The sequence below is a fragment of the Fukomys damarensis genome, unplaced genomic scaffold (genome assembly GCF_012274545.1).
Source record: "Fukomys damarensis isolate Sample0158 unplaced genomic scaffold, DMR_v1.0_HiC HiC_scaffold_10, whole genome shotgun sequence".
In the NCBI taxonomy this organism is placed as follows: Eukaryota; Metazoa; Chordata; class Mammalia; order Rodentia; family Bathyergidae; genus Fukomys; species Fukomys damarensis.
In genome coordinates, this window is record NW_022900922.1 from 9,148,674 (window position 1) to 9,156,365 (window position 7,692).

Sequence of the window (7,692 nt, forward strand, 5' to 3'; positions counted from 1 at the left end):
AAGAAGAAGAAGAAGAAGGAGGAGAAGAAGAAGAAGAAGAAGAAGAAGAAGAAGAAGAAGAAGAAGAAGCAGCAGCAGCAGCAGCAGCAGCAGCAGCAGCAGCAGCAGCAGCAGCTGCAGCAGCAGCAGCAGAAGCAGAAGAAGAGGAGGAGGAGGAGAAAAAAAGAAAGACCTACCCTCATGGAGCTTAGATCATATCATGGTGAGAGAAAAACAAATTATAAACAAATATGGCAAAATTCTTCAAGTCTTACCATGTCCCTCACCATATATGTATACTCCATAAAGATATATATATGCATTAAATACCACACACACACACACACACACACACACACACACATGCACGCATGTACACCTTAATATACCTTAAAATGTCCAACTTCCAATTTTAAAAAGGAGTTAAGCATGAGCACTGAGACAGAGCTTGTTCATAAAGAGTGGCTAAGGGGAGGTCTATGGAGAACTGAGTGGGAGGGCCAGGGCCAGGGCCAGCATGCAGCAGGCCAGGTGACTCAGTGCCACTGTTCCAAGGGGAAGAAGACAAAAACAGAAGCAAAAATAGAGACGATTGAGTTTAGGACACAGGGGACAAAAACCACAGGTACAAATCAGATCCTATCAGATTTTTAAAGTCATGTAATACATGTTAAGTTTATTCTAAATGTAGGGGAAGGAACTGAAAGTTGTGAGCAGGTCTCAAGCAGAAGATTGACAAGATATGACCGAGTGTCCAAAAACAGACTAGCTTTGCCCAAAATGAATACTGGTGTGGCCAGAATGGAAGCCAGATGACCACCAGGAACTTAATGCCATTCTCCAAGCAAGACAGGAGGATAACTAGAAGCAACGTGCTGACAAAAAAGACAGAGAGATTCAGTTTGTACAGTATTTGGGAGAGAGTGAAGAGAAAGGAAAAGAACTGATAATTTTTAGGTTCAATAAGTCAAAAGAGAAATTTTGACTTCAATAGATACGAGAGCATTTCCTTGCATTTTCGAAGGGGACCCAAGAAGGTAACCTGCTATTTTGCACGGACAGCACATCATAATATTGTACACTCTCAATTTACAAATAAAGAGAAAAGGTCTAGAAGGTGAAATGGCTTGTTCCCTCTACTGCAAGTGAGCTGAGCTGTCACCTTCATTTCCAGTCTCTTATTTTCCACCCCGAAGAGTTTTCTATTATCCACCACCTCGTCCTGGACTCAGCCCAGTGCCTTATTCAATGTCTTGCACGATTTTCTTTGGAAAGGAATTTCATTGCAAGCTCATCTTTTATCTTTAGTATTTTTTTTAAAGAACCAAATAAGCATGAGTAAAACAACACAGTTTGTTAGAAGAAGGACAATTAATATTAGGATTGTAGGTTAAACTTTGAATTTTGATGGACGCATTTAGAACGTTATATACTTCCAAACTTTTATTTCAAAAGAACAAAATATAAAAGATAATAAGAATATTTCCTTTCCCTATATTCACTGGTCATTCCAATTTATCCTGGTTCTCCCAAGCCAGGGGTTTTTCTTTCCTCTCCCTCCCATATAGGACTAACTTCAGTCTATTTAACTTTATAAATGGATAATCTAATGGATAGCCTGTGAAAGTGAAGAGCGTTCAAAGGATTCCTGAACTGACAATGCCATAAATTAGCAAAAAATATAATAAGCAAGCTGGGCGTGTTGGTGCATGCCTATAACCCCAGCACTTGGGAGGCTGAGGCAGGAGGATCATTGTGAGTTCAAGACCAGCCTGAGCTATAGAGTGAGGTCCTGGGCAGTCTCTACATAGTGAGACCCTGTCTCAAAAAACAAAAACATTTTTCATATATTTATTTGCTGCTTTTACTTTGTCTGAGAAATGTCTGTTCATTTCAGATGCCCATTTTTGAACTGGGTCTTTATATTTGGGGGGGTCACATCACTGGTCATTCGAGAGATGCAGATGAAAACAACACTGAGATTCTACCTCACCCCACAAAGAATGGCTGCTATCATGAAATCAACCAATAACAAATGTTGGCGGGGTTGTGGGGAGAAAGGAACCCTTCTCCATTGTTGGTGGGAGTGCAGACTGGTGCAGCCACTGTGGGAATCAATATAGAGATACCTCAAGGAACTAGGATTAGAGGTCCCATTTGACCTAGCCATCCCTCTACTGGGTATCTTTCCAAAAGAATTAAAAGAATCAAACCACAGTGATATATGCACACCCATATTTATAGTGGCACAGTTTGTAGTAGCTAAAACTTGGAAACAATCTAATTGCCCATCAGTTGGAGACTGGATAAAGAAGATGTGGTTTTTCTATTAAAATGGAATATTACTCAGTCATAAAGAATGAGAAATTAGAGTCATTCATAGGAAAATGGATACATATTGAGGCCATACTCATAAGTGAAATAAATAAGCCACATGTGTAAATACTGAATAGTTTCTCTGGTACAAAAAACTAAAAGTGTAAATAGGAAGAAAAGGGCTAAAGGTGTAGGGGAAGTAGGAAGGCTAGGGGAAAGAAAATAAGGGAAATGAAAAAAGGAAAAAATGGAAACAAACTCTTTGTAAATAGGGGAGGGTGAGGGGGGTGAAGGGAGGATAGGGGTATGGGGAAAAAACGAGATCCAAGATCTGTCACATAAAGGTACAAGATCCCAATGATGAATGCCACTATACTGTGCACTTAAGAAATACCAATATGGCTGTGTATATTTATATAAAAGACCAATAATAGCAGTATGTTAGGCATCAATAGCAGCAACAGCTTTTCCAGGTTCTGCAGTCATCTGAACAAAATTATAGACATTCAGCACACTCCATTAAAAACAACAAAAACAAACCATGTTGGTCTAGAAATGTTAAATTTTTTTTTTCTATTTGTACAGGGGTAATGCATTGTACTAAATATGTAAGGTCATATCTACATGGGTTTGATTACAGAAACTAATAAAGCATTCTCTAAATAATGGGAAAAAAAGAATAATATAAGACTACAAGAGCAAGAAGCAATTTAAATATGTTCAGGGACCATTTTCATCTTCAGAATTAAGGATTATTTTAATTTTACATCATTGCCTTTTCTCTTTTACTTTCCTTTTTAATTTTATTTTAGGATTCCCTATTTTTAATTTTCATACAGAGATTTAACTCATCATTACAATTAAGCATAAAGTCACAAATTACAAAGTCATATATTGCTGAATCCTATAGTTATAAATTATTTATTCTACATACTGTTTTTAGATTAGTTTATCCGAAAATTTCCAGTTTATTGCTGTTGTTTTTTATTTTGTACAAATAAGGCAGAGTTAGAAAAGAAAGGACATATGGAGATACCTCAAAGAGCTGGGACTAGAGGTTCCATTTGACCCAGCCATTCCTCTACTGGGTATCTTTCCAAAAGAATTAAAAGACTCATACCACAGCGATATATGCACACTCATGTTTATAGCGGCACAGTTTGTAATAGCTAAAACTTGGAAACAGCCCATTTGCCCCTCTGTGGGAAACTGGATAAAGAAGATTTGGTTTTTCTATAAAATGGAATATTACTCAGCCATAAAGAATGAGAAATTAGATTCATTCATAGGAAAATGGAAACATATTGAGGATATACTCAAGTGAAATAAGCCACCCATGTGTAAATACTGTATAGTTTCTCTGGTGTGAAAAACTATAATAGTACACAAGATCCTAATGTGATAATTAATAATGTGAAATAGGAAGAAAAGGGCTAAAGGTGTAGGGAAAGTGGGAAGGGTGGGGGAAAGGGAATAAGGGAGAGGAAAAAATATGAGAAAATAAAAAAATGGAAATAAAGTGTTTGTAATTTGGAGGGGAGAAGGGGCTGAAGGGAGGGCAGGGACAAGAGGAAAAAATGAGAACAAAGACCTGTCATGTGAAGGTACAGGATCCCAATAATGAATGTAACTGTACTGCATACCTAGATTGTACCAATAAGTTCAATAAAAAGAAAAGAAAAAAATTACCAATAAACTCAATAAAAAAGAAAACAAAAACAAACAAAGAAACAAAGAAATCAAATATAATAAGCAATAGCACAGGCTCCTAGCATATATTGTCAGGGCCAGTACTGAGGTAGCCGTACACAGCACCTGTCAGATGCAAGTTCAAACCCCACTGATGCCACTTCCGACCATTTCAGAAAGTTCTTAATATCTCAAAGCCAATGTAAAACGAAGGTAAAAATACAGAACCTGATAATGAAGATTAAATTGGATATGAAGTCATTTGAACATTACGCCCAGATATGAATGCCACTGAATAATCTCAGTCGCTTTTTGGCACTGAGTGTCAGAGGCAGCTTGTCTTAGTTGTGGGTGTACGAGTCTCATGAACAAGAAATGTAATGGGAGGATGTCCAGGGCCCAAGCTCACTTATCTTTCTGGGCCAGAATCCTTAATTGTAGCATTTGTTATTCGGATTGCAAGACGAAAGCTGTGCTTTCCAGGTAGGATAAAAGGATAGCAACAAAAGAAAATAGTCCCAAACAACTGACCGTTAAAAGTTAGCTTTTTTAACTCAGGAAGGGACACTGTCCCCAACACTCAGAGTTCATTGGCTCACGTGGCCACAGGACACAGGACCGAGAGCTTCTTGGCGTGAATTTGGTCACATGTTCAGAGTGCATCACTCAGAGATCATGACATGGGCATGGTAAAGGAACCTGGGAAGCCGAGAATTTTTAAACCGGGCATGTTGTTGTCCTTCGTAGCATGAAGATTTCATCACAAGGAAAGAAAGGGAAAGTGGACTTGAGGTAGGTCATTCACAGCGTTTGGTGAATAGAGAAAGTCTTATTATTAATGACATTTAAAAGGGATTGAGTTTTCTCAGAATGTCTCTGTTTCTTTATGTCCAAAATCAGATGGTGGATAGCGCTCTGAACAAAGGCAATATAAATTAAGGATTAAGTCTGAATTTAATAAGATTAAGAAAGCTCTAATGCCCATATATATGCTAATCATTCAAACATTTTGCATTTAAAAAAATCCACATTGTTAAGATATAAGTGTTTGAAATAAAGTTAACTTATTTTGAATTTTAATAACCATATCTTCACTATAATTCTGAATTTGTTGATAACACTTTTATTAAGACAAAAGCATGACTATGTATTTATATTACAATGCACACAGAAACTATAAATTGTACTGAAAGATACCAATAAAATAGCAATAAGTTTTTATTTCTTGTTAATTCATTTTCTTCGATCAAGCTATCATCCGTTTTTTCAGCAAATAACTCAATTAGATAAAAGATCTTACCTTACTGTACCTTAGGTGAAGTTCCGAGTGTCATTTATTTGGCCACTAATCAGAACACAGATGCTAGAAGAGAAAGAAAGTAGGGTTACCACATAATCAGAACGCTGGGATAGGGTGGTCAAATGTTACACAAGAAAATTTGAGGCAATGTGCAAAAGTCACAGAACTTTTGAGTTGGGAGTGATAGCATAGATTACGATGCTTAACCTTCCCCATGTAACCAACAAGGACATACAAGTTCAGAGAAGTCACAGTGTCTGTAACCAAAGAAAGAAACATATCAGCGGGATCCCTCTTTCCATGGCCTCACATCCCGCGCCTGCCTAAACTCGTTTCGAGAGAGGGACAGAGAATGAGAAGAGGAGAAAACAAGAAGTTGCTCATCTCTTCATTTTACATGTAAGTGACAGGTGGCTTCCTTTTTGTTAGCAGTATCGTTTACTTGGCTCCTTTCAAAGGAAAGTATATGCGTAACACTTTAGAAGTCCGAGTGTATCACCTTCTGCCAAACTAGCTCAAAATATATACACGTGCTGACTTTTTGACCATTCCACTCTCACACAGGGATGGAATGAAATTTTAAGGGAAGTCTCCTAACTCCATTTCAGACACGGCATTCATCGTTTTGAAGTGGACAGAGCCTGACCTCTGTGCAGGAAACACAGGAAAGCACCTCTTTTGGAAAGCTGACCAAGAGAAAGGAAAGAAGCACCAAGTTCCACGGGAGGAGGAAGAGGGTCACACATAGTTCAAGGATGCTACTGTCCACAGAGGATTGTAGCAAAGGGTGACTATCACAAAGAGCTTGAGAATGAGACAACCTAGTGAGACGGTGCTTTTTTTTTTCTTTTTTAAAGAGATCCTTGAGGTTTTCAAAATAAGGGAAAAAGAAGCTTCGGCAGCTTCCACAAGTGTGTTCTGTAACAACATAAGCTCAAAGATGGACAGCAAAGTTTAAAAGGGCTTTATATCAGTACAACTATTAACTAAAAGTAGATTTATATTTTTTGTCTCTTTTTCTTAAAGTCTCAATCTGCACAGAACTGGTGGGGGGAAAAAAGAGAAGAAAAGCTATAGGTTCCTCACTATTTTGACAAGCACTATCTTGGAGACCAATCTTTCGCTGTCCGGTCTACTTTACTTTGGTCCCTCTCCCCTTCACGAGTGCTCACAGTACGGAAAGCATCAAAGGATGTCTTCTACTTTTAGTAAAGAAAGGCATGCGACTCAAGTAAGGCCCTTAGGACCCCGCCCCCGGCCCACCACCTCCAGTCTAAGTGTGAGTTATAGCAAGAAGGCCTGGAGCTCACCATCCCATGAGCTCCATGTACACTATACCCAGGGAAATTGAGGCTGACTGGGTAAGTTAGCACAGGTCAGAACTTTAATCTAGAAGTATCTGTCTCTTTCCTCCAACTACTCTGCCTCTTTTAGATACTAGCATATCATCAGGAAATGATGGCAGCTCTCCTGGCACTTCTTGAACCAAACCACACACATTAACACTCACATTCCCACCAGAGACGTAACCCAAAACCTTTCAGGGAGAGGAGGGAACCACTTCCTCCTCCCATTGCTGTCTAACAAACAGATCTTTCCCTCCATGTAGGACATGTTGATGAGTGGATTGTTTATCTTTCTCTGCTGATATCCTTAGAGATTTAATGAATCAGAAAGCAAGTATTCAGGCAATTCAATTTAAACACATCCTCTCACGGCACCAACATTGTCTTTTACATAGCAGGTACTCACTCAGTGTTTGTGACATGGATTTTACTGTAAAAATTTATAAACATCCCATGGCACTTACCACATTTACAATCAGGAGTCCCATCATGCTTAGATGTTGGATTCAGATGACTTTACGTAGGCAAATATGTATCAATAATGCAAAATTGAGCATTAATACTAAATTAATGCTAAAATAAAGGTAGGGCTGGGGATTTATCTCAGCGGTGCTGACCCCTGCCTCCCAAGCAGAAGGTCCCTAGTTTGATCCCCAGTACAAAAAAAAAAAAGAAGGTAAATACTTCAATAACCAATCATTAAAGTGTCTGCCAATACAAATATTTTGTCCATTAAATGAATTGGGAAGCAATAAGGAGATTGAACACCCTTAACTTTCTTGAGTATAAGATTCATCAAAGCATTGATTGTGACAACCAGAGAAGGAACTAGCTTTTATCCTAGCTTCAAATCCATCCTATTGCAAATCAGTTGCAGAGGACATTCATTTAAACTTCAAATCTACATGTACAGACGGCGGACGCCTCTAAATCGCACTACACAAGGTTCCGAAGGTTATATATTCAGAATGTGACTGGTGTTCCCAGAGATGGCTGTCATAATTATGCAATTAGCCAAAAAAAGAGAAAAAGAAAGCAAGAGAGAGAGAGAGGGGGAGAGAG

General features: G+C 38.5%; 1 protein-coding gene across 1 annotated transcript in view; it reads right to left on the reverse strand.

Moving 5' to 3' along the window:
• Chrm3 (cholinergic receptor muscarinic 3) overlaps nucleotides 1-7,692 on the reverse strand; it is a 441,472-nt gene that overhangs the window by 234,613 nt on the left and 199,167 nt on the right. Inside the window, exon 3 of the mRNA XM_010615730.2 lies at nucleotides 5,285-5,347. The gene's annotated coding sequence lies outside the window, so the exon portion shown is untranslated. The remainder of the gene's footprint in view (nucleotides 1-5,284; nucleotides 5,348-7,692) is intronic.